We start from the raw sequence: 24,844 nt of genomic DNA on the forward strand, positions 1-24,844 counted from the left end.
TGAAACTCTAGGGGATTAGAATTGATCCCTTTCTCTGTTTCCTCAGTCTTGGGGGGACTAGACTATGTTAGTTGTCTTGAATTAAATGGAGCAGGGATTTTTTTCACTTCTGTAAGTCCAGAGCTTATCATAAGCAACCAGAGGTAATTCAATAGTAGTTAATATTTCATTAACCCTCACTTCTAAAATTATAAAGCTAGAAGTGGAGGTCTTTAACATATATATCAGTCAGGCTGGAGAGTAAGTTGGAAAGTTGCATTTTATTCCTGTGTGTTTACGTATGGCAGTGCACATAAACCCAGTTTTGTTTCTTTTTCTTTGATTAGTAACAGTTGGGCACAATGTGTCCAACCCACCCAGTGTTAAGTCATTTAGAGTGAGTTGATTTCCTTGAAAAAAGGAATCTTTTCAAGGATGTCAAGTGGCTTCTCGTGGTCTTCGTGAGGCTCTGGCGTCAGACACAATACCTGGTTACCCTGGGACCATGTGCAGTGAGCCTGGGCTGCCGGATGCCGCTGGTGGGCCCTCTGCCCGCTGCTGCATTCCCAAGCCTTCTCCTGTCTCATTATTTTCCCTTTTCAGAAATAGATTCCACTAAGGACCTGCTCCCTCAAATTTCTGTCATTTGAGGTGAGGTTTTGTGTGGGTTCATCTGACTGGCTGAGTGCACCCTGGCTGTGAGAACAGGAAATAGAATTCTGGCTTTTGTCTTAGGGATGTCCCCACGTAGAGAGAGGGGATTCAAAAGATGCTGGGGAGCTATAGACGTGACCTCTGACCTCTACATGAAGAATGGTGGGAAACAGCGTTAATCTACACATTTCACTTGGTTTAGACCTAAGCATAAATAGCATGAAGTCAATCTAAACAGAGGTTAGAGTTTCCAGAGACTTCAGCACCCCGGCTGCACTTAAACAGCAATTATTTGACTCTTTATGTCCCCTCTATTCTAGATATGAATGAAAGTAGTCACATCAAATGCATATTTATTAGTCTTGGTCATTTTGAATTTGAGTCCTTTACATACTATGTATTTATGTACCCAGGAGCAGAGCAGGTTAAAAGTGACATCTTCTGACTTCTACTCTGAAATTTTTTCCCTCCGCACTTTTTGGTGTCACGTAGTAGATGTTTTCACCCACATGCAGGTGAATGAGTGACATATTTATCTCATTCATAGTGAAGCTTTCTATTCTTTAATTTTATCCCTCTAATGAAACTGTGAGGAATTGATTATATTTACACAGAAAAGGCTGGTGTCACATGAACCTACAGGAAGTCATTGAGCACATGCCTGTCCCGCAGAACTGACATATAGCGTCCTGTGCAGCTCACCTTGAATTCTCCATGCACGAATTAGCCATAGGCGCGTGTTGTGTGTGGCACAGGCAAGAAGTGCCTGATAGATTTTAGTTCTGTTTATCGCTGGAAGCACTTGCTGTAGGAAAAGTAAGTTTTTTTTTCCCTTTATTTGACAATGATTTTGAGCTATGCTGTAGACTGGAAAAGGCAGGCTTTGATTCGCCAGACACTGCTTGCTATGTGTGAAGCCGGGATAGGGCGATGCTGTTGGACAGAAGACCTACCTGCCCTGTGTGCCTTTTCACACTGCATCGAGAATTTATCTAGATGATTTCCTGGGCTTATTGATCATTGAAGGAAACAATGCAAATTGCAAGTTGTGATCAAATAATGCTTTGAGTGTTCACCTTTTTAGAATGCTCTGGGAAAATATGGGCGGAAAATAAACCGTAGGAAAGGCATTCTAAGGCGGTTTTGTTTTGTTTTAAACAGCTACCATGAAATGCACCCTCTGTAAGAGGACAATTCAGTGATTTTCTGAATGTCTGAGTTGTGCGGACATCACCACAGTCTAGTTCTTGAACACTCCCATCACCCCAAATGCTCCCTGTGCTTGTCTACAGTTGATTCGCGCTCTCAGCCCAGCCACCGGCAACCACTCAGGCAGCCCGCCTGCTCTTTCCACATGTGCCTTGCAGACGTTTCACAGGAAGCAACTCATGTCCTGTGTAGTTGTTTGCATCAGGCTTTCACTTAACATGTTTTTCAGGTACATCTGTGTTGTAGCACGTATCAGTAGTTTGTTCCTTTTACTAGTATTGGCATAGCATGTTCGTTTATCCCGCTCGAGCGATGGACTTTGGGTTGTTTCTGCATTTTGGCCGTTATGAATCATGTGACTTTGAACATTAGCAAGCACGTCTGCGTGTGGATGTGTATTTTCATTTCTCATAGGTAGATTCCTAGGTGTTCATAGGAGCTTCGAAATGGAGTTTAAGACAGAAGTCTTTGTTTGATATTGATAATACTAGCAAGGGCCATTTATTTGGTTTCAGATGGCTTGCTCTTGAAGTCTGTCTCTGTGATGTGCACTGTGCTTCTTGAATTGTATGAACCTATTTCTTCTAGGATGAAATATGGTTATAATGTCGAGCAGAGGCTATTAGCATTTCTTAAGATGACCACCCTTTGTTGGTGCACACTATTAGGTTCTCAACAGATGAGTTCCTCCCTGGTGTTTGATGTTTTCCCCCCAACTTATCAGAAGAGGAAGTCAATGAAGTACTGTTGGGCATATTAAAACCACATTCAACCTACAACACCACATAAACACTTACCCTTTGACCCAGCAATTCTACTTCTAGGAATCCTTCCAGAAGATAGACCTCCAACAATATGAAAATACACTGGGAATAACCTAAATATCCATATGCAGGAGAAGGTTGAGTAAACTCTGGTACAGCCACACAACCACACCCACTGTTGAGGATGACCTCTGTGAATTGGTTCGAGGTGGTTTTCAGGGCACGTGGATGTGAACAAGGCAAATGCCAAAGAACATCAAAATACTGCCCTTGACGTGAGAAGAAGGGGATGCAGGAAAACACATGCTCCCTGCACACTTGTGCGGAGGAGATACGGGAGGGCAGAGCCAGAAACAAAAGAGATGGCGACTGCAGAGGGCGAGGGGGTGGGGAAGTGGAGTGGGTGCTGGGTCGTAGGTGGGGGGCAGTGCTGCTCTCAGTACACCTTTTAGTGTGGCCCAGCTGTTGAAACCATAGCAGTACTTCATACACTCCAAAGTAAAATAGATGGTTAGTATCAGCAAGGATGTGGGGGACTCAAAATGAAATATAAGCCGAAAACACACATCTCACTGTAGTATAAAGCGGCAGAGCCACAGCGAAGGGGGTGGAAAGGCAAGTGTTAACCTTATTTGGGAAAATGATGTGTTGACTGGATTTTGTGAGGCTGAAGAGAACTGTACAAAATAGAAGTAAATTTTTTTCTCAGTGTTAATGTTGAGCAGTGTGAAACGACTTCATGTGTATGTGGGGATTGAACAAGTAAGCAGACTCATAGTAGATAATGAGAGCCAGGCTTCTCACTGTCCCAGGAAGAAGTTACAAATAAGGAAAGGAAGATGGCAGAGGGAGCCCGTGCTGTTGGATTGGATTCAGGTGTCAGTGTGACCCTGTGGTCTTTAATATATGCACGTACCACACAGAAGTAAATATAGGTGTACACGTTACATGCATGGGTTAGTGATGTACCTACACATGCATCTCCTAGCTTTCTCCGTTGGGAAGACCTAGAAGCGATGACCTCCAGCAACAGGTAGCACACCTAAGTATCAGTTGCCGATAAAAATAAGCAGGGCCCCTTGCAGAAGATGAGTCTGGAACCTCTGATGATACTGGAAATAAGGAAGTGCCCAAAAAGGATGCGGTGTGTCAGAGGCACATAAGCAACCTGGAGGAGCCCCATGGCCAAAGCGGGGTCAGTTTGAGCAAGGAAATGTGTAATGATAGTATAGGTGTATAATCTATAGAACAAAGTCAGTATCACTACCTATTGATACAAGAAGACATTGAAAAAATGAGGGAGAAGGGGCATCTCTTCCTGACAGAAACATTCCAATTAATTGGTGTAGGAGCAGTGAGAAAGTAGAAAATCGCCTTCAGGCAGCCAGCACTACAGAAATAGTTAACTTCAGGCAAGTTCCGCGGGAGAATGCTGAGTAGTGGGCCAGAGTTTGGAGAGAAACAGGATATTTGCCTAGTCTCGAAGTATCTCTTCCTCAAGTTGTTTATTTATTAAAAAGGGAAAAATAGTAACTTTAGAGTGGAGGAAGCCAGCAGATACCACGTCACCCAGGTGATCAAGATCAGCATCACCTGACGAGACAAGTTGCCATCATATGCAGCCCCACACCACAAGCCGTGCGCTCTCTCAGGGACTCCTGCCACAAATGCACAATCACAGTCTAGTCATGGGGGAATATCAGACGGTCCAGTAGAGGGACATCCTGCAAAATACCTCATCAGTGTTCTTCAGAAGTGTCCAGGTCATGAACACTGGAAACACTGAGGATTGGGCTCAGCTTAGAGACCCGATGACTAACTGTGGCCTGTGATTCTGGGCAGAATCCTGGAACAGAAGCTGGTATTGGTGGAGAAACCACCGAAATTCAGATGAGGTCTGTGGAGTAGCCAATTGTATTGTGCCAGTGTTTATTTTCTGATTTCGATATGTCCTCCCAGCTCACAACATATAGATCTGTGATTGATACATACTTCTCCTCATGCTCACAACTTACAAATCTAAGATTTTAGAGGAAGCTGGGAGAAGGACATAGGGGAACTCTCTGTACTATTTTTCAGCCTTCCCATAAGCCTAAAATTTCAACATAAAACATTGAAAAAGAAAGCACATAGCCGAATATGATGGGAGAATGGCAGAAATGGCAGGGCCAGCCACTACCTCGGTTTCTTCCCATGTGAAAGTGTTTACCTGGTTTATCTTGGTCTTTGGATTTGGTCGATTTTTTTTTTTCTAAAAGAAATTTTAAATATAGTCAAATTTATCAGTTTTTTTCCTTTATTGCTTTTCGGTTTTGAATCCTAAGAATACTTTCCCTACTTCAATAATCATATTTTTCTTTAATTTCTTCTAATAGGTTTTATTTTGTTTTTCACATTTAGCATGTTGATCTATATGAAATTTGTTTTTGTACAGTTTGAAGTTGGGATATTTTTTCAATTGGCTAATCATTTGCTTTAGTCATTGAGTAGTCTGCCCTTTGCCCAATTATCAGAAATATCACCTTTATCCCTACTAAATGTTTTCTTTCAATGACATTTCAAATGGCTTATTATTCTTTTGTGGAAAAGTGATTGGTTTTTGTATGTTGTGTCCACAGCTCGTCATTTGTGTGTCATGTTTTCTAGATAGAGGATCCTTTTGGGAACATGCATCTTCCTAAGCTTTGTACTTCCCCTGTATTAATTGGCTAGGACTTCTGGTACTGTGCTGAGTGTAGTGTTTGGATCATAGTGATGGCTAGCAGGCTGCCTCTCGTTCTTGTCTTTGGTGTGAATCCTTCCAGTATTTCATCCTTAAGTGTGATATTACTCTAGTTGTTTTGTATATACCCTTTATCTTGTTTAGCATGTTACCTTCTCTTCCTGGTTTGCCTGAGAGTTCTTTTAAAAATAATCTTTATCATGAGTGGCAGTAGAATTTTACCATATGTGCATCTGTTGAGATGATCACATGGTTTTCCCTCCAGTCTGTTAATATAGCAAATTTCATTAATAGATTTCCTGATATTAAACATTTCTGCATTCTGGGGAAAATCCTGCTTTTAACACAGTGCAAAATTAAAATTGCTATTTATTTTAATACCTTCAATTTTTTCTAAATGAGTCTTTCCCCAGCCCTACCCCAAGCCTTTTCATTTTTGTCACGTGGTTTACATGTTGTAGTAGCTACATAGTGGTGTAAGTGCTTAACACCTGGCTTTTGGTGGCAAGGAGGGGTGGGAATGTGTGGAAACCCCTGATTTGTAGCATTTGCCAATGTCCAAGGTATAAATGTCCCTACCATGCCCTATTTGAAGCTACCAATGAGCTGTCAACTGGTTTACAAAATGCCTGAAAATGTGACAGTCTTCTCTTCTCTCCTGAACGGGTGTAATACGCACACCAGTGGGGCCTGAGTGTGCAGCCTGGTGACTCTCATGTCTGTGAGCACTCGCGCAGCCATTCCCGGGACCAACCTGGAGGCTTCCTGGCACCTGTGCCGTTCAGCCTCCTACCCTCCCCAGGAGGACCCAGGAGGGCCCCGGTTCTGACCTCTCTCCACCTTTGTTCTCACTTGGGGATTTAATACCTTGTTTATTTTCACGTCATTCTGGTTTTCTCTTCTGTGCACATACAGCTCTACGGTTTCCCGCCAAGAACTGCCTTGGCCACCTCATTTATAGATAGCAAAATACAGGGTTTGTAATGATTTTTATTGAAAAATTGAGCATCTGATTATTATTGTGGCACTGGCTTTATTAAACAATGTAGGTTCTGTGATAACTTTTCTTAAATGTGGGGCATTGCTGCCATCTTATATTCATGAAGTTCATCAACTTCGTTCATCTAAACTGACGTTTTTCATTCATGTGTTTATGCAATCATTGAATAAATATTTTTTGAGCACTTTGGATACCAAAGGTATAGCAGTGAATGAAATAACTCAGTCCCTTTCTTCACAGAGCATATGTTCTGCTATGTCTTTAAGTCACGTGTTTTTTCTATTTGACCGTCCTTGCCAATTTTCCCCTAACTCAGACATCCACTTGCCTTTGCTCCTGGTATTATCTTAAATCAACTCTAAATCAATCCGATTTCTTCCACTGCTTTAGTACTAGTTGATGTTTGGCTTAAATACTTATATAATTATTTCTGCTTTTATTGAATTCTTACGATGAAAAGACAAGAGACTTGAATCTGGTGATTTTTGCTTTAAAAGGTTGATGATGAAAGGGTTGTAATAGCACAGTTTGGTGAAATGGCACTGTTGTGTTGCGTGAACTGTCATCACTTAGTGAGGAGCAGGAGATCAGCTTACAGTTTTCTACTATAGTTCTGGACATCATGAGACCTTATTCCCCACCAGCATGATCTCTGTCTATGGCTCAGAGGGAGAGCAGTAGGGATAGGGGGTGCTATTCACAGCCTTGCCTGGGTGACTGTGTCTTCTGGCAGCTTAGTGGCTCCCGGGGCAGGATCCTGGTCACCAGCATCCTACAGCATTGCCACACGTTTGCTGATGTTCTGGTGTCCTGTGGAGTAGAGCTCCTTGTTCTCCTGTGGGCCACAGTCCAGGGAGAGCGGGGGTTTCCCTGTAGGAGGAGGAGCTGGAAGACTCCAGATCGAGTTTAACCGTGGGCTAGGCTGGGAAATTTGGATGCAGGCCAGTGGACCTCAGAAATCCATCTGTTCATCTTTCTGCTAAACTGATTTGGATTTCTGCTTTTTAAATCCTTTGCACAATTAACTTGTCTTTAGTATGAAAATCAGTGTTTTATTTTTAGTAAGGGAAAATAATTCTATTTTATTTATTTGGAACAATTTAAAAGACCCTAGAGATCAATATCCTTCCTCTTTCATTTCCTAGAGGAGGGTGTAGAGGAGCAGAGTGTGTGACAGGCACAGCGGGACTGACCTTTGCTTCTGGGCCTGGATCACCATGTCTGGAGAGTGATGCTTTGGAGGAAGTATGGGTCACTTTGCTCCTGGGCCGTCGGTTCAGAAGGTGCAGCCTTGCCCGGAGCTGAGCTCCAGTGCTAGCAGCACATTCCCTCTCCTTGCCCTGAGCCTGCGTGGCAGCCTTCTTCATCAGCTGGAATCTCCGTTGAGGATGGAGGAAAATCTGTGGTCCTTTTGTTTACTGGGTGACTTTCTGACCTCTCTCTTTCCTCATTCTCTCTACTGCATTACAACTGGTTGATGAGAGAGATTTAAAAAATAAACATAAACAATTTTTATGGAAATATCTGTTATCTGTTATTTTTGATATAGTTATATCCTTGGAATTTACTCTTACCTTCCGGTAACAGTTGTGAGGACCAAATCTTAATTCTAGCAGGTGACCTTTAAATCTTAGAATCAGGAATTCAGCTTTAGTTAAAAGTTAACTTTTTCCCTATTATTGTGCTCCTGTTGGATTTTTAAAAATGGATACATTCTATTTATTGGTATTTACAAGTCATTTGACTAGACTTATACTAATAGTATGACACAGGAAAACCAAAACATCTTTCTGTAAATATTGAAGTAATGAACAATATTAGGGATTGTTCCAAAACAGAGAAGACAACGCAGAGGAAAATCAGTCAAGCTCTTTATAGCTTAAATCTAACCCTTTACCTGAATAATAATTTAAAAAACTGTTTTATAAATCAGGCCTCCCATTCCTGTAAAATAGGAGTGATTCATCATCACACATTTGTACTTAAATTTTTTTTTTCTTGATGGAGCCCAAGTCTTAAAGATGTCAAAACTAGTATCATGTTCCATTTTCTAAAGTCGAGGCTATCTCAGTCCCATTTCTATAGCCAACAGGGTAATCTGTTACTGGGCCCTGAAACCCTTCTGATGAGTCTCAGCTTATACCCCACCCCACCCCCCTGAATATTCACACAATAGGCACAGTGAAAACCAGGAAATTCGTCTCTGAAATAAGCAGCCTCCAGAGGAAGGAAGCAGCTCGGCTGCTGCCCATACTGCGCCTGGACCTCAGCCCCCGGCAGTTGGCTTCAGGAACCGCCTACCAAGGAAGGAAGCAGGTCGGCTGCTGCCCATACTGCGCCTGGACCTCGACCCCCGGTACTTGCTTTAGGAACCTGGACGGATCCCAGGCAGTTTGCGGGGTGCGCTTTCGCTTTCCTCACCAGTTCTCAGGGCAGCCTGGAGTCTCAGGGAGGAGAATGTTGCAGGCCCTAGATCTGGGGCTACAGGGACTTTTCTCACAACTCCAGGCGAGGGCGCACCGGGCTTGGCTCTTCTAGGTCTGGCCATTGCTCCCGTTGGCAGGTGTCCACAGGCATCTGCCTGACGTCCTTGACGAGAGGAAGAGAGGAGCTGGCTTTCTGTGGGTGCCGCGCCCTCTGGGCCACACAGCTGCTGTTCTCAGACTTGTGGGTTTTTCTGCCGCCTCTCATGTTTCATGCCGTGACTCTGAAACTAGGTCTTAACCTGCTTGGAGCGAAGGTTTGGGGTATTGGGAAGTTCTGTCCTCTTCTTTCAGGAAGAGGCCCTTTGACTGCGTGCCCGGAGGAGGCATGAGGCATGAGTGCGTCTTTTCTCCAGGGGGCTCAGGGGTATAGGATGACTGTGCCGCAGCCCCAGGAATGTCAGGGTGAAGAGGCCCTGGAGGCTGATGCTTCCGGCCAAGGGCTTCTCCTGGATTTTCAAATAAAGTCCCAGAACAGAATTACTTTGTGTTTTAATTTCGGGCAAATGTCTCTCATCTGCCCTTTTAAGTACATTAGGATTGGGTTTTTTGACCCTGCACAGCACAAGGGGGCTCCTCAGAAAAGTGTCTGATAAGATAAAATTAAATAACTCGCTTTTTAGCACTTGATTTTGACTGGTGATTTGTTAGTTGTTGATTGAGGCGATTGTGACTGATCAAATTATTTGTCTGCCCATCCTGATTGTTACTTTATTTACAGAATTTTAAAAGGTAGTTTCTTGATCTTAATGTTATATTTAATGTTCTCTTTCATAAGATGGTTTTTTGGTGATTTTGTGTTTAAAAAGTGAGGGTCTTTTGAGAAATAGAATATATCAAATTATTTGTTCAGAAACATTCCAAAGCATTTTTTCTAACTCTGCAAGCAGTTTTCTGTTAAAGCAGGTAGCGTGTACCTGATTAGAGCTCTGTTCAAGATCCCTCACTGATAATCTCTGTGAGACTGTTGGTCCATGTCTTTATCGAGCAGTGGTGTGGCTTCCCAGGTACTGTCAGCTCATTTTAGACCCAATACTAGTTTATTGCCTGAAATTACCTTTAAACTGGAAAATCTTGAAGTAAAATTTTTGAGTTTTTGATTTATTCCCTAGGATACTTTTGAATGGCAGGTTTCAGGGAGATATATTTGGTTGTTTTGGCACCACTACCATCAGCCACGTTCATGTGCTGCCAGGCGCCCCGCCAGATCAGGGAGCATCCTCTGTACACGGAAGCAGCCCCAAGCACTATGTCTGCTTGTGTTTCTGTTCTCAAGGTTTCTGCGGCCCTGCGTGTGGGCCCTGCTGAGGCCCCAGACATGCATGGACTCACTTCTTCCTCAAACAGCTGACCTGGTGGGCTTCCTGTCCCCACAGCTCCCCTTCCTGTCCTCCCATCCAGACTCTCGCATCATGTTGAGGGCAGAGAGAGGGGCAAATGAGACATGGTCCTTGCTTTCATGGGAATGTCTAGTGATGCAGATCTCTGTGTATCAAGTAATTACACAAACAGATGTAAAGTGGTAGCTGTGATGAAGGAAGACAAATTGAAGACCTCCATCAGCAGAGGGGCCCGGACGCTCACTGAGAGGCGAGGTTTGCACTTGGTCTCCTTGCTGAAAGCTGGCAGCCTCATTCTGCTGCCCATGTGCTGGGCACCTTCTCCACCATCACGACTTCCTCGACATTTCTCTTCAATCTGTTCTGTTCAAGTTTTGGCCTTCTATCCCTCTGAAATGGCTTTTGCTAGTCACTAATGATCTGTCTCTTGTTAAGGTCAGTGGCCTGTATTTTGTCCTGGTCTTAATCAGTGTCTCAGCAAGACTGTACAGAACTGACTAACCTCTTGGATTCTGTGGGCTGTGCCAACCTGGCATCCTTCTGGCTCAGTCTTCTGTGCAGGTCCCCCTGCCACCAGGAGCCCTGCAGGTGCAGCCTACCTGCCCCCAGCCCAGGCTGCACTCCCTGCTTGCTCTGCGTGTGATGTCCCAGCCTTTGCCCTGAGCAGCACAGACTTGCTTGAGCTCTGGATCCCTTCCCCGGGCTCCTGTCCATCATGCCTCCTTTCAGTTTCCCACAGTGACCATTGACTCAGACCCAACCCAGAGGTTTTTCTCTGCCCCCTTTTTCTGTTAGCTCTTCCTCAGAGGCATGGGGCTGGGACAGGGGTCTCACACTGCCATCCGCATTTCCTGAGGCTTCTGTCTCTCCATCCTGCTGTTTCAGAGTGCACGTTTCCTTCTCGTGCTTGGCTCCTTGGGTCATGTCTCCAGCCTGATGTTCCAGCTGAGAGGTGGTGAGGCAGGAAGGGGTGGTCTCTGCATCAGGAAAGTGATAAGGAGTTCAGGAAACTCGGTGTCTCTCATTGGCTGGAAGAGTATTACATGACTACCTCTGGTTGCCCGGATGCCTGGGGCAGGGTCTGTGCTCAACAACATCAGGCTTTGTGAGTTAGGGTCTCCTGCAGCCAGATCAGCAAGGAGCTATAGGCTGTAAGTCCTAGTTCCTGACTGAGGGAGGCTTAAAAAGTGCGGTTGTTGGGGCTTTATATTTGCACCTGTTTTTTACCCCCTCAAGTTCCGGACCAGTTGAGAGAGCCGCACACACTGTAGATAGGCAAGTGGAGATCAGATACAGGCTCTGTTTTAGATAAAATCAACTAGAGAAAGTGGCTGACTGGCCAAGTGGGTTTGCTAATCCTTTATCCCAAATTAGACAAACTTTCCACCTAGTAACGAGCATGGCTGGGGGCAAGCCCCTTCCACGTGGCAGGAGAAGAAACCCTAGCACTTTGGTGTGGGTGTGCCTAGCCCAAGAGGAGAGGAGGAATGGCTGAGCTAAGCAACCCATTTCCTCCTTCTACATGCCTCCTTCTGCAGGAAAGAGTGGTGAGCTGGATTCTGTCCACAGGGAACAGAAGGGCAAGGGACAAGTACTCCCTCTGCTCTGAGGAAGAGTTTTGCATATCTCCTGTTGGAAGTCTGGAAGCTGGGCAGTCTCAACCCCTACACCAGCTGTGCCAGCCCTGCCTGTCTTCCTGCAGGTCTGGGCTGGCTGCTGCGGGCCTGTGTCCTCACACTGCCCTGCCCTGAGGCTGTTGGAGGGGCAGTCCCAATTCTTCCCCTCATCATCCACTCTCCTTTCCCTTTAGGGACAGTGGTTCCTGTCTCTGAAACTGCTTCTGGTGAGCCATCCCTCCAGAAAGAACTGCTATTGTCCCCACGAACTTCCTTGAGGCCTCCCTGGTCGTTCCTGGGGTGATCATACTATAGAAAGACCCCATCATTGTCACCCAGAAGAGCTCCTGAGAGACGAGGGAACCTCTGGGAAGCCATCTTGGGCTTTGGGAGGAATTTTCTCCTCTTTTTAAATGTTCCCAAGTAGCTTCCTCTTCAAGTCTGGTTTCTTTTGCCTGTTTTCTGCTGGAAACTAGATGTAATTCCCCTCCTTCCTCAGCATCACCCTTTAGGTACGAGGCGGGTGGGGTTAGCCCTTTCCATTCTTTAAGGAGAGTGTTTTCCACTGTGAGATGGTCACATACCTTCCCTTTGGTAACAGGACAAAAGAGCAAATGCTGAAAAAACTAAGCTTATGAGCTTTGGGGAAGCCTGATGTGTAAATGAGGGAGGCCAGCATGATTTTCAGGCTGATGGATTGGTGCCCCCTCCCAATTTGAAAACTAGTCAGGAGATACCGAGGCCCTGTGTGATGTGGTACAAAGTATAAGGTGTTGGCCATGGTAGAGAATTGTGATTTTTTTTCTTTCTGAAGGTGGGAAGCCACTGTGTTGGGGGCATGAACTCAGAGTTGTGCCATGGAAGGGTCCCTGTGGCAGGAGAACACGTGGAGAGCAGACGCCGAGGGGTCGCTGTACAGGCAAGGGTGATGGAGCATGGCTGATGGGGACTTCAGACACATGTGCGAGGTTCTGAGGATGCCTGGGTGCTGGCCATGTGGCAAGATGGAAGGCAGTGCCTACGACTGGACAGCTGGGAGGGAGCCCACTGTGGAGGGTGGGGAGGGTAGGCTAGCAGGTCTGTTTGGGTGTGCTGACTTGGGGGCACTTAAGGGGAGGTGTCAGGGAGGCCACTGGGTGGAAGTAATTCCAGAGACAAACCACTGCTCCGTAAAGGAAAAGGAGAGTGCCTTTGCCTTTCAACCTAAGCTCCATGTGGTCCTCTGCCCCAGCCCGCTAGGCAGCCTCCCCTGCTCCCCACTGATGTCACACAGGTGTCACAAAATGAGCATCTGAAACCAGAACTTCATTTTCCTAAATTTCCTAGCCTTTCTCCTTACAGTGAACGTCAACAACACCCACCCAGCTGCTGGAAACCTGGCAGTCGTCCTAGCCACCTCGCTTTCCCTCACCGTCACACCCAGTCCCCTCGAATATTTGTGCCTGCTGTCCCTGCGTTCACTCCCTACCTAGGTGCCTGCCTTTCCATGTCTCCCTGCTGTCCAGCAGCTGGCAGGTCATTCCTGCCCTGTACTTCCAGCCCTACAGACCCACCAGGGCATCTGGAATACAACTGTGACTTCCTCCTCACCCCAAGGCTGTGCTTGACCCAGCTCCCATCTGTCTCCAGACCCCCTTGGAGCACTCTCCCAGGTCTGCTGCAGGCCCATGGCCTCCTCCTTTGGACCACTTGCCCCATCTCTGTCCAGGGGCTGCTCACAGCTTTCTGGAAGTTTCTTGCCTGGGCTTTGCTTATTCCCAACTAGTGGCTTTCCATGTGTGCTCTTCCTCTGCTGACGGCCCCTCCTGCCCCAGCGCATCGTATGACCGTTGTCTCCCATCCCGTCCTGACCTGCCTGTTTATGGAGGCATCCTCTAGGTTCTCAGTGGAGAGGCAGCCAAGGAGTGGTTGGGTGCCTGGCCCCTGGAACCAAACTGTTGAGTCTGAATCATCCCCACCCTGCCTCTTCCTAGTTGCGTGATCTTGGCATGTGGTCTAACCTGCTGGGCCTCAGTTTCCCCATGTGCAAAATGGGGACACTCAAACCTGCCTCATTCTCATAAGGATTACATGATTAGGTAAAGTGTGGCAGTGTGGGGGATGGCGAGTGCTAGGTGGGAGCTGGAGGCTGTTCTCATTGGGCTGTTTGCACACATATGCTCTTAGCCTCCTTTCGAGCACTTACCTTGGCCTTCAATCTTGTGTATATTTGTTTGTGTTTCTCTTTTAGGGCAGAAACTTCTCTGGCATTTAGTGGACAACTGTTAGAGCTTATCCTTGACCTGAGCTCACTGCCTCTGCCTCGGAATTGGAGGTCAGGTTATTCTTAGTATTCTCGGTTTGTAAGGTCAGACAGAGTCCTTCCCTGCAGAGCAGAAGTGCCCCCTCACATAGGAGCCTATTGTTTTCCCTCAGCATTTCCCTCCAAATGCGTCAGTGGTAGTGTTACCAGCAGATAGGTGGCACTTCAGAGGTGACATGTAGATGCTTGGGACTGAAATTTAGCCGTGATCATAGCCTGATGGGGATTTTCACACGTCTTCCCTCTCAGGATTTCTCTTAAGAGTTGTTGATTCCACATTTGTCCTTGAGGAGGGGGTGGTAGGGCTGGTGACCAGGGAACTGTAATTTCCTGTGGGAGAGCAGCAATTTCATTATTCCTTTAATAAAGCTATAGTTGATCATCCTTCAGTGCCTAGTGTACAGCCTGTTAAATTAGGGTCTTCAGATAGCTATGCGAGCCTTTTTTAAAAAATAATTTACAGGCCGGGTGCGGTGGGTGGCTCACGCCTGTAATCCCAGCACTTTGGGAGGCCGAGGTGGGTGGATCACCTGAGGTCAGGAGTTTGAGACCAGCCTGGCCAACATGGTAAAACCCTATCTCTACTAAAAATACAAAAAAATTAGCTGAGTGTGGTGGCACAAACCTGTAATCCCAGCGAGCAGGAGGCTGAGACATGAGACTCACTTGAACCTTGCGGGGGGACCACTCCAGCCTGGGTGACAGAGCGAGACTCTGTCTCAAAAAAAAAAAAAATACCATTTATGTTACAATATGTCATTTTAAGCTATGTAAATCCAGGCATAATTACTGAACACAAGGCATAATCCAAAACATGCGCAGTAGGCCCGTGTGAAGTGTGAAGTGTTCACATGCTGTTCTGAGGCTGGCTGGATCTGGAGTTCCTGGGAATGCTCTCTCGGGCTGGCACGTCTCGGGCTGTGGAGGCCCTGAAGCCCTCCTAGATGCTGGACGTTGGTGTGTGTGCACCTTGATGGTGGTATTGGCGTTATTTTCCAGAAGCTACTCAAGGCTTAGTCTTAGGTTCTATCTAAAAATATTTATATAGGAAGTATTCCAAATGTGGATTTATAAAGATAACACATGTATAGAAATAGTGTAAAATTTGTGTGAACTGAAGCAGGCAAGCTTCTAGTCTTCCCTTTCCAAAAACTTTCCTTTTCCTTCCCCTCATGTTAAAGATTTAAAAATATATGTTTAAAAAGGTCACTTTTAACTTGTAAAAATTATTCAACATATACAGAAATTTAAAAAGCAGCATTGCAGATTATATGAGATTATATATGTCTGCTCTTTGGAACTAGGTTGAAATGATAGCTACAAGGTTCTTTGGATGAATGGGGATGTGTGGGGGACAGTGGAGTAGACAGGCTGGGCTTACTAACTAGGTTTGCACTGGCCCCCATCAGTCACTGTTCCCAAGTCAAATGCTGCGTTGCACTGAACACCAGAGCAACAGTGCATTTCCTAGAGAACTCTGAAAGGCTGCAGGTGGCAGATTTAGGGAGCGCTTGCCAGCCCTGCCTTTCCCAGCTCTACCCAGAACAAGGAGGCCTTGCACACTACCTGGTCGTATTTTGACTTTATACATTTAATGAACCAAACTAAAGATAAATATTTTCTTTTGATTCCCAAGGCAGAGTTGTGGGTACCCAAGTTCCTCAGCCCAACTTTAACTCAGTAGGATGTGTCATCTCCATTGAGGCTCTTCATGGAATCCCAGGAGGTGAAACCTTGGTCTCCGGATGCTCCAAACCAGTCCTGGTGGGATTCTGTTTTCTGGACCCATTTCTGAATGAAGTCAAGGAATGGAGGCGGGCAGCTCTCAGGCGTCTCTGTTGCTCGATGGGGCAGGCCTAGACGTGGCTGGCTGGGCGCCTCTATAGGAGGATGGGCCACAGGGCCAGCGGGGCCAGCAGGATGAGCAGGCCTGGCTTGGGGTACGGGCTGCAGGCGTGGAGCTCGATGCTGGGTAGGAACCTGCTCACTGACGAGTTGCCACCCGGGGTTGGGGCGGGGGTGGGCGCGGTGGCCTCGGGCTCTGAGCGGCTCTGCGCCGCCAGGAGCAGGACCGGCAGCAGCAGCAGCAGCGCCAGCGCGGATCGGGCCGCCATGACCGAGCGCTGCGCTCGACTCGTCCCCTAGCTAGTGCCGCGGCCGCGGTCGCTGCGGAGAGTGTCTGTTCCGCGGGGTCCTCTCCGGTCCTGTCCAGTGAGATCCTGACAGCCGTAACCTGGCCTAACCCCTGCCCACAACTGTTAACGGTCAACCACGGGGAGCAGGTGTGCCGCCACGCGCGCCCTAGCGCTCCGGAGCTGGCTCTGAGCTCACCTGCTCGCTGTGCCCTGCTTGCGGGCGGCCGTATCTCCGCAGCCCCGCACCTGGCGCTGCCGAGCTGCCCAGCGGACTTTAGCAGGTGCGGAAACGCCCGCTGCCAGTCGCCGAGTGCTGGGTGCAGAGGATCTCTGCAGACACCCATGCTCCGTTCTTTCGCGGCACGTGGGAAAAACTCCTGAAGTGCGTGCACAGAGTTTTTATTTTAGAGGCTTTGACGTTATGATTAAGTATACCTGTGATGTAACGAAAACCTTTTTTAATGCTTCTCAAAAGTTTTGCTAGTGTGTAACATTTACCTCCTGTACGGGAGTTTAAAGGAAGCATTACTTCCTAAGTAATCAGTGATCCTTTTGCTTTTGGAAATTGTAATGAACATCACCATCTGTAGAGCTTTGATATTTCTTTCCCCAAGCAGAAAGCACGTGAAATTTTCTGGATAGTGTGTACTTGCTACGCAAGCTTTTGGAGTTTCTGAATGCTGGGTACGCTAGCACACCAGTCTTGCTGACTGTTACGTGAGAGATGAGTGCTGCTTAAAATTGTGTAAGGGATCAGTAGTAACAGTGGCGGACATACTTTTGCCAGACATGGTTTATTTTAAAGTGAACATATTTTGTGCTTATTTATTTATTTGGGACAGGGTCTCACTCTGTTACTCAGGCTGGAGTGCAGTGATAATCATGGCTCACTGCAGCCTCAACTTCCAGGCTCAAGTGATCCTCCCATCTCAGCCTCCTAGTAGCTGGGACTATGGGGCTGTGCGCGCACTACCGCACCCAACTAACTTTTTTTATTTTTTGTAGAGACAGAGTCTTGCTATGTTGCCCAGGCTAGTCTTGAACTCCTGGGGTCAAGCAATCCTCCCTCTTTGGCCTCCCAAGGTGCTGGGATTACAGGTGTGAGCCACCATGCCTGGCCAGTGTACTTATTTTATTCTAAATCACAATTTCTATAATTAACTTCCTTACCTTGGTGTCTGTCTGTTATCAGCACAAGGGTTTAAAATAATTTTTGATTTCTTGGAAGTAATTATGCAGGCAGTTCAATGGGAGAAGACAGTTTCCTCAGCACATTTGGGTTGCTGTTATCAGAAAGAAGGGGATGGATTCAAGGCAGCAAAACCAGCTGGTACCAAAACTGTATTTTTTAAACATGTAGCTGCATGTTCCATAAAAGAGCATATAAAAAATAGAGTGAGGATTCTTTATTGGAGAAATAACTGATTCTAGGACTGTGTAGGAAATACACAAGTGCCAGACATTCTAAGGAAATGGCAAAGAAACGCTGAGAAACATGACCACACCCCGTCAATGGATGGTGTCAAAGGGACCCAGGAGCCTACTGAAAGAGCTCCCAGTGGCCAAAGCTGGAACAGTTTCCACAACAAAACAAAGTAGTATTGGATTATAGCCCAGAGATAAATAAATATCCATGAGTCCAGACTGACATAAATAAATGACTGATAAATGGAGAGAAGAGACAAAGCTCCTTTCCAGCAGAATTCCAAATCATCTCTGTATCTGCTGTATCTGCTGTGTCTTCCAGGAGGTGGAGCACAACCCTTACCCCAAGGCAAGGGCTGTGCAGAGCAACTTCCTTCCAGAGAGGACAGCATGGAGCAGGGGGCCTCAACCCACCAGGGGTCAGCTCAGCCTCACAGTGGTTAGTCACGGTGACAGGGTGTGCCCGATACAGTGGAGTGACAGTGGGCCTCCACCTCTGGGGGCTTCGTCCCCACACTCAGTCCCTTCCTGTACCATGAGAAAAACATCAGACAGATCGCAGCTGAGGGACAGCTTCCTCAGAACAGTCAAGGTCACCAAACCAAGAGGAGTCTGAGAAACTCACAGCCAAGAGGGGCCTAGGAGCTGTGACGTCTGACTGTCACATGGGACGACTGAACCTGACGAAAGTGTGGATTTCAGTTAATAACAATGTGTTGATTAATACTGGTCCATTACACCAGCAGTCCCCAACCTTTTTGGCACCAGAGACTGGTGACAATTTTTCCATGGACTGAGGTGGGGGCTGGGAGAATGGTTTGGGGATGATTCAAGCACATTACATTTATTGTGCACTTTGTTTCCATTATTACATTGTAATATATAATGAAATAATTATACAACTCACCATCATGTCGAATCAGTGGGAGCCTGAGCTTGTTTTCCTGCAATTAGATGGTCCCATTAGGGGGTGAGGGGAGACAGTGGCAGATTATCAGACATTAGATTCTCATAAGGAATGTGCAACCTAGACCCCTCACATGCACAGTTCACAGTTGGGTTCCAGTCCTGTGAGAATCTGACAGAATCAGTGCAGGAGCTGATTCTGTGCAACCCAATTCCTAACAGGTCACGGACTGTTACTTGTCCGTGGCCCCGAATCTGGGGACTCCTGTATTAAACCGTACTAATGTAAGAGGTTAATGATAGAAAATGGGTGTGGGGTTTGTGGGAACTTTCTGTCGCATCTACTCAATTTTTCTTCAAATCTAAAATTGTTCTAAAAATAACGTTTACTTTAAAAATGAGTGTTTTTTAAAAAATACTTTTTTGTGTCCTTACCTTCTGCTCCAAATAAATAATTATCCTGACTTTTGTGTAAGTGGTTCCACTAGTTTTCTTTGATTTCTTAACTCTGTCTGTTACCCTTAAACAGTATATCCTTGGTTTTGAAAACTGAGTAGTCAGGGCACACTTGTTGAACCAGGACCCACGGGTCAGTAATGGTTGATCTCCAAGGGGTTCACTTGTCAGTGGTGGGGGGTCCCTCCTGGAGCAGTGCATGTTCAGCTGTCTCGTGTACTTTTTCACAAATGCGTTCTGTTCCCTTCAACGAGGTACACCTGCCGCCCTCTCCTTCTACTGGGGCTTCTCCTTTCTTGTCTGTCTTCTAGTGCTTGACAGCCTTGGGTATCTGTGAAATGGCTGTGGTTAGTTTTGGTGCAGTGGGATATATTTATGTGCTACAGTCACTTCTGTGAAGAGTTAGGTGCTGTCCGGGTGCTGTCAGCTTGGAGTCTGGAGTTGTCCTGTGCAGTGGAGCCTGTAAAGGAGGAGCATTGTCAGGGGAGAGAGGCTGTTGCTACTGTACCCATTTGGGGACTCCTGGGATAGAGTGAGTTCCAAGAAAGCAGGGAAGAATTGGGTCAGTGGAGACACAGTGGGAGTCAGGGCAGGGACAGGCCTTCCTGCAGCTTGGAGATACAAGGAATGAGGGATGGACCCAGAACTGGAGGTGTTTCTCAAGAAGAGAATCTTCAAAGGTTGAGACGAAACTCCCATCATACTTACTAGCAATAACCTCTAGCAAAGTTGAGGTGGTCTGTTTTGGCTAAAATAAAACAGACATGGCATTGCAGGGCCCCCTGTGAAGAGCTGGAAGCAGGGAAATGTCAGCAGTGGCAAGCATGTGCTCTGGGGAGTAGGGACTTTGTCTGGCACTGGTAGGCCGCCCATGCTGCCGTAGGTGCCTCCTACTGTCCTGGGTGGCCTCACACAGAGCAGCTCCACACCTGCTTTTTGAAGTTTTTTTGGGGTGCCAGCTGGCTACAAGGGTCTAGGTGTTTATGACATTGATATAAAGTCTCTATGTTTCCCTTGGGGAAGTGCTCCCAAATACGAAGCACCCAGGTTCTGATAATACAGTTGGATAATAAGGTTGAGTTGGAGAAACTTACCTAATAGGATTGAAGTGGAGACAAGGATGGCATGTGAAGCTTTGACTTTACTTCCCAGGCGATTTTTTTTTGTTATGCTGTAGATGGATCATTGCTTCGTTTTTGTTTTTGTTTTTTGTTTTTTGTTTTTTTTTTTTGAGATGGAGTCTGACGCTGTCACCCAAGCTAGAGAGCAGTGGCACGATCTTGGCTCACCACAACCTCCACCTTCTGGGGTCAAGCAATTCTCCTGCCTCAGCCTCCCAAGTAGCTAGGATTACAGGTGCCTGCCACCACACCTGGCTAATTTTTGTATTTTCAGTAGAGATGGGGTTTCGCCTTGTTGGCTAGGCTGGTCTCAAACTCCTGACCCTCAAGTGGTCTGCCTGCCTTGGCCTCCCGAAGTGCTGGGATTATAGGCATGAGCCAGCCTGCTTCTTTGTATGTTAATATTTGTGTAATTTACGATTTTCTAGAGGAGCTTTGGTTTCATTTTGGCCTAAGAATGATACAAGAGGTGGAAGGCCTGGTTTCTCTGTTTCCTTCAGCTGTTTCTGACTGGTCCTCATCTGTTCCTTCTCAGATCACAATTAATTGAATATATTTTAAAAGAGAAAACTCATAAGAGCCCTAAGGAAATAAGGAATGATTTTGAACACTAAAGCTAAAAGCATTCTAACATTGTGTTACTTTTATGTTCTTTACTAAATTTGCTTCATGCACACACACACACACGAGTGTATTTCTCAGTATGCAGATGATTTCAAGGACTGGCTTCCTTCGTGAAAACGTATTGTTGGTTGCAAGAAGATAGGGGACTGGAAACATGATTCATCTGTCTGTGGAGGTGAAGTTTCAAGAAACTCACCACCATCCAGTCTTTATGATTATGAACTTGCTGAGCGAGTTCTCTTTTTATAGTATACCTTGTCTAGGAATTTTGGTGGAAATCAGCTTCTTTGCTTTTTTAGACTTTCGGCTAGTGATAGTTGTCTTTGTTCTGTAAAACGACTGTGAAGGAATCCCGACGATCTAGTGGAGACATTCTTTTGTAAGAACAAGCTGCCCTGATGTCATGTCATGTTTTTGGATTATTTGCTCTTCAACCTGATGAAGTTGTTCTTAGCTGTTTGCTTTCTTTTCTCATCTACAGCGGTATTCCTTTCTTTGCCTTTATTGCAATTGTGTCTTGTAGCAGGCTTGTTAAATCCTGTGGGAGGCGTTTTTTTGTTTGTTTGTTTTTTTGTTGTTTTTTGTTTTAATAGGTCCTTTCTCTATTTGGCTATGTTGCCTGCTGAGTTTAAAGCCTTTTTATGATATTTAACAAAGCCCTCTGTGTTCAGCGTGGTCGTGGTTGTGTTTAATGTTACAATCTAGACTCGTGTATTAAGTACAGCTGTCATCTGTCACTTAACTTAGCCTTGCTCTCAGTGTGTTTATCATCATGTCTCTAAGGCCATCCTAAGGACGTGACCTGGAGACAGAGGGGGTGCCTAGGCAAAGTACTGGGATGCCTGCACTCCGTTTCTCAGCTGTGAGTGTGCACTTGGAAACCCACGAGAACTCTGGGGAGCCACAGGCCTTGGGGTTTTTGCTGTCCCCCTTTTCCCTTATTCTCTGGATAATGAGTGACTTGGGAACTTACGAGCAACTTAAAATATTTAGCTCACTTTACTTTTACAAACCATTTTTAATGCTATCGATGATAGGGTCCTTCCAGTGGGAGGTACACAAATTTAATTAATTTTAGTTAAACAAGAGCCAAGAAAGGTAAAGAAGGTATTGTTGAGAATAAATATGGCCGGATACGCTTTTGGGATGCAAATTTGTCTCTTCTCTGTGTCAGTTGTATCTCCCCAAAGCAAGGAATAGGTGCTGGAGTTGAGTGCATTGGGGCAGGGCTTGTGGCAAGGCCAGGAAGAGGCTGCACAAAGCACAGATGTGCAGTTTCATTTAGTCAGCATGAAGGAATGCTAATGTACCCACTGGCTAGGTTGAGTAAAGGAAAGAAAAAACAGGCATAAAATGTGGAAAAGAAGAAATAAAACTACCTCTTTTGGGAGTACCTGGAAAACCCTAGAGCAGTCCTGTCCGGTAGAAATACAAAATTAATATGCAAACATCAATGTTATTCATATATACAAAAATAATCAGAAGATATTACGGAAAACACAAGCCCATTAACAATAGCAACAACAGGCCAGGCGTGGTGGCTCGCGCCTGGAATCCCAGCACTTTGGGAGGCCGAGGTGGGCAGATCACGAGGTCAGGAGATCGAGACCACCGTGAAACCCCGTCTCTACTAAAAATACAAAAAATTAGCGGGGCGTGGTGGCGGGCACCTGTAGTCCCAGCTACTCAGGAAGCTGAAGCAGGAGAATGGCGTGAACCCGGGAGGCAGAGCTTGCAGTGAGCTGAGATCGCGCACTGCACTCCGGCCTGGGCGACAGAGTGAGACTCCATCTTAAAAAAGATAAAAACAACAACAAAAAATAGCAACAATAATGAGAAAGTACTTAGGAATAAATGTAATGAGAACTGTTCAAAAGCTAAGTGAAGAAAACGGTAAGTTGAGAAAGACAAAGAAGTAGCCTTGAGCAGGTGAAAAGACACCTTGTTCTCGGTTACGATGGCTCGGCTCGTTAAGATGTCAGTTGTAAGTTAATTTACAAATTTAATGTGATGCTAATAAATACTTGAAAACAAAAAGACTCAGTTTTTTTTTTTTTCCTTGGACTGGACATGTCGATTCTAAAATTGAAAAAGCATTAATACATAGAAAACTTAGAAAAGAAAGAGCTAAGAAAAGGAGAATAGCTCTACTAGATATTAAAACATACTACAAAGACTCTATATGGAAAATAGTGTGGCAAGGTTGCATGAAGAGCCAGACAGACCAATGGAGGAAATAAGCCCATATGTAGATGGAAATCTAGTATATGATAAGGGTAGTATCTCAGATTGTTGGGTCAAAGATAGATTGTTAGAGTAAATGTTCTTGGGACAATTGGACTCCATTTTGTAAAATACATCGTTAGGATTTATACCTTACACCACATACAAAAATAGGCTGCAAGTGGGTCAGAGAACTCAGTGTGAAAAAGGCAGCTGTTCCAGTGTTAGACACAAACATGGGTGAATATTACCTATGTGTTGGGAAATGCTTTTTTAAAGGTGTAACTCAAAATTCATCTTCAACAAAAGAAAAGATGGATGAATTTGACTACATTCCAAAATACTGCAACCAGCCTGGGCAACATGGCAAAACCTATTTCTAGAAAAAATACAAAAATTGTTTGGGCGTGGTGGCACGCACCTGTAGTCCCAGCTACTTGGGAGGCTGAGGTGGGAGGATCACTTGAAACCAGGAGGTTGAGGCTGCAGTGAGCCATGATGGTGCCACTGCAGCCTCGGTGACAGAGCGAGACCCTGTCTCAAAAAGAAAAGTAACAACTTTGCCGGGCGCGGTGGCTCACGCCTGTAATCCCAGCACTTTGGGAGTCCAAGGCGGGCAGATCACAAGGTCAGGAGATCAAGACCATCCTGGCTAACATGGTGAAACCCCATCTGTACTAAAAAAAAAAATTAGCCGGGTGCGGTGGCGGGCAGCTGTAGTCCCAGCTACTCGGGAGGCTGAGGCAGGAGAATGGTGTGAACCCGGGAGATGGAGCTTGCAGTGAGCTGAGATAGCACCACTGCAGTCCTGCCTGGGCGACAAAGTGAGACTCTGTCTCAAAAAAAAAAAAAAAAAAAAGGTAACAACTTTTGCCTGACCAAAAACAAAACAGAAAAATACAGTAAGGTCGAAAGACAAAAATACTAATTGTGAGAAAGCCTTCGTAGCATATCATAAATATTTTAAAAGTTGAGGGGGAAGAAACCCGAAATCCTAGGAAAATGGGAAAAAGTATGAACAGACACGTATGCACATATACATGTGCATAAAAATGGTCCGCAAACTTTACTAAGATACCGTTTCTTACAGATTTGCAAATAATCAAAAGTCTCACTTGATAGCTATTTGTAATCATGGTGCAATGTCTCATGTACATGCTTAATTGGAAATGATGTATTAAATAAAGGTGAAGAGCCAGTTGTCTTTTCAGCTTAAAAGAGCATTAAAGTTCATGATTGTTCACTTCTAAATTTATTCTCAGTGTGCTCTGAAATAGACTTTGTAACAAAAGCAGCAGTAATCTCCCTAGATTTCCTAGGAAGCAGGTATTGAATTCTTATGCACCTGCATGCACAGGCTGCCAGGATGCCCCCGCTCTGCTGTGGATTACTCTGGGCTGTTTCTCCTTCCCTCCAACCACCACACCCACGTCCCCAAACCTAGGGGTTGTTAAATTTAGGTAGTTTCCACACTTCTACCTTTTTTCTTAGGACGGCTCTGCTTTCATTATGGATTTCATAAGACACATGGCTGGAAGGTACCTGATACAGATTAAACACAGAATTGAGTTAGAAGGATAGTATTCCGTCTTTGAAGGTTGTGTGATTGCAGCCCAGGCCAAACCAGCCAGAAGTTGGGTCACTTGAACAGGGCCCTGCAAACACACCTGAAGGAGGTGGCTTTGCTAGGACTCTTACTTTTGGGGCTGAATCAACAGAGGCAAAAGGACCTGGAGTAAGTCCTTGCGAGGATGGCACAGCTCTCAGCTGCAGAGCTAGGACCAGACCAGGCTCTGGGGTTCATGCGGGAATCAACAGTCTGCGCTGCTGCCTCCTCCTGTACGCATGTGTGTGCACGCGTGTGTGCGTGTGTGTGCGCGTGTGC

At 45.7% G+C, this 24,844-nt stretch overlaps 1 protein-coding gene across 5 annotated transcripts in view; it reads left to right on the forward strand.

The window, feature by feature from the left end:
* The window catches only part of ADARB1 (adenosine deaminase RNA specific B1), a 135,034-nt gene that overhangs the window by 10,128 nt on the left and 100,062 nt on the right, over nucleotides 1–24,844 (forward strand). Inside the window, exon 1 of one of the 5 annotated variants that reach the window (XM_009202111.4) lies at nucleotides 8,444–8,684. The exons of 3 other annotated variants lie outside the window; for them this stretch is intronic. The gene's annotated coding sequence lies outside the window, so the exon portion shown is untranslated. Of the gene's footprint in view, nucleotides 1–8,443; nucleotides 8,685–24,844 lie in introns of those variants that run through there. One more of the 5 variants, XM_009202113.4, reaches the window with a different exon arrangement.

This window comes from Papio anubis, chromosome 4, assembly GCF_008728515.1.
Source record: "Papio anubis isolate 15944 chromosome 4, Panubis1.0, whole genome shotgun sequence".
Taxonomy (NCBI): Eukaryota; Metazoa; Chordata; class Mammalia; order Primates; family Cercopithecidae; genus Papio; species Papio anubis.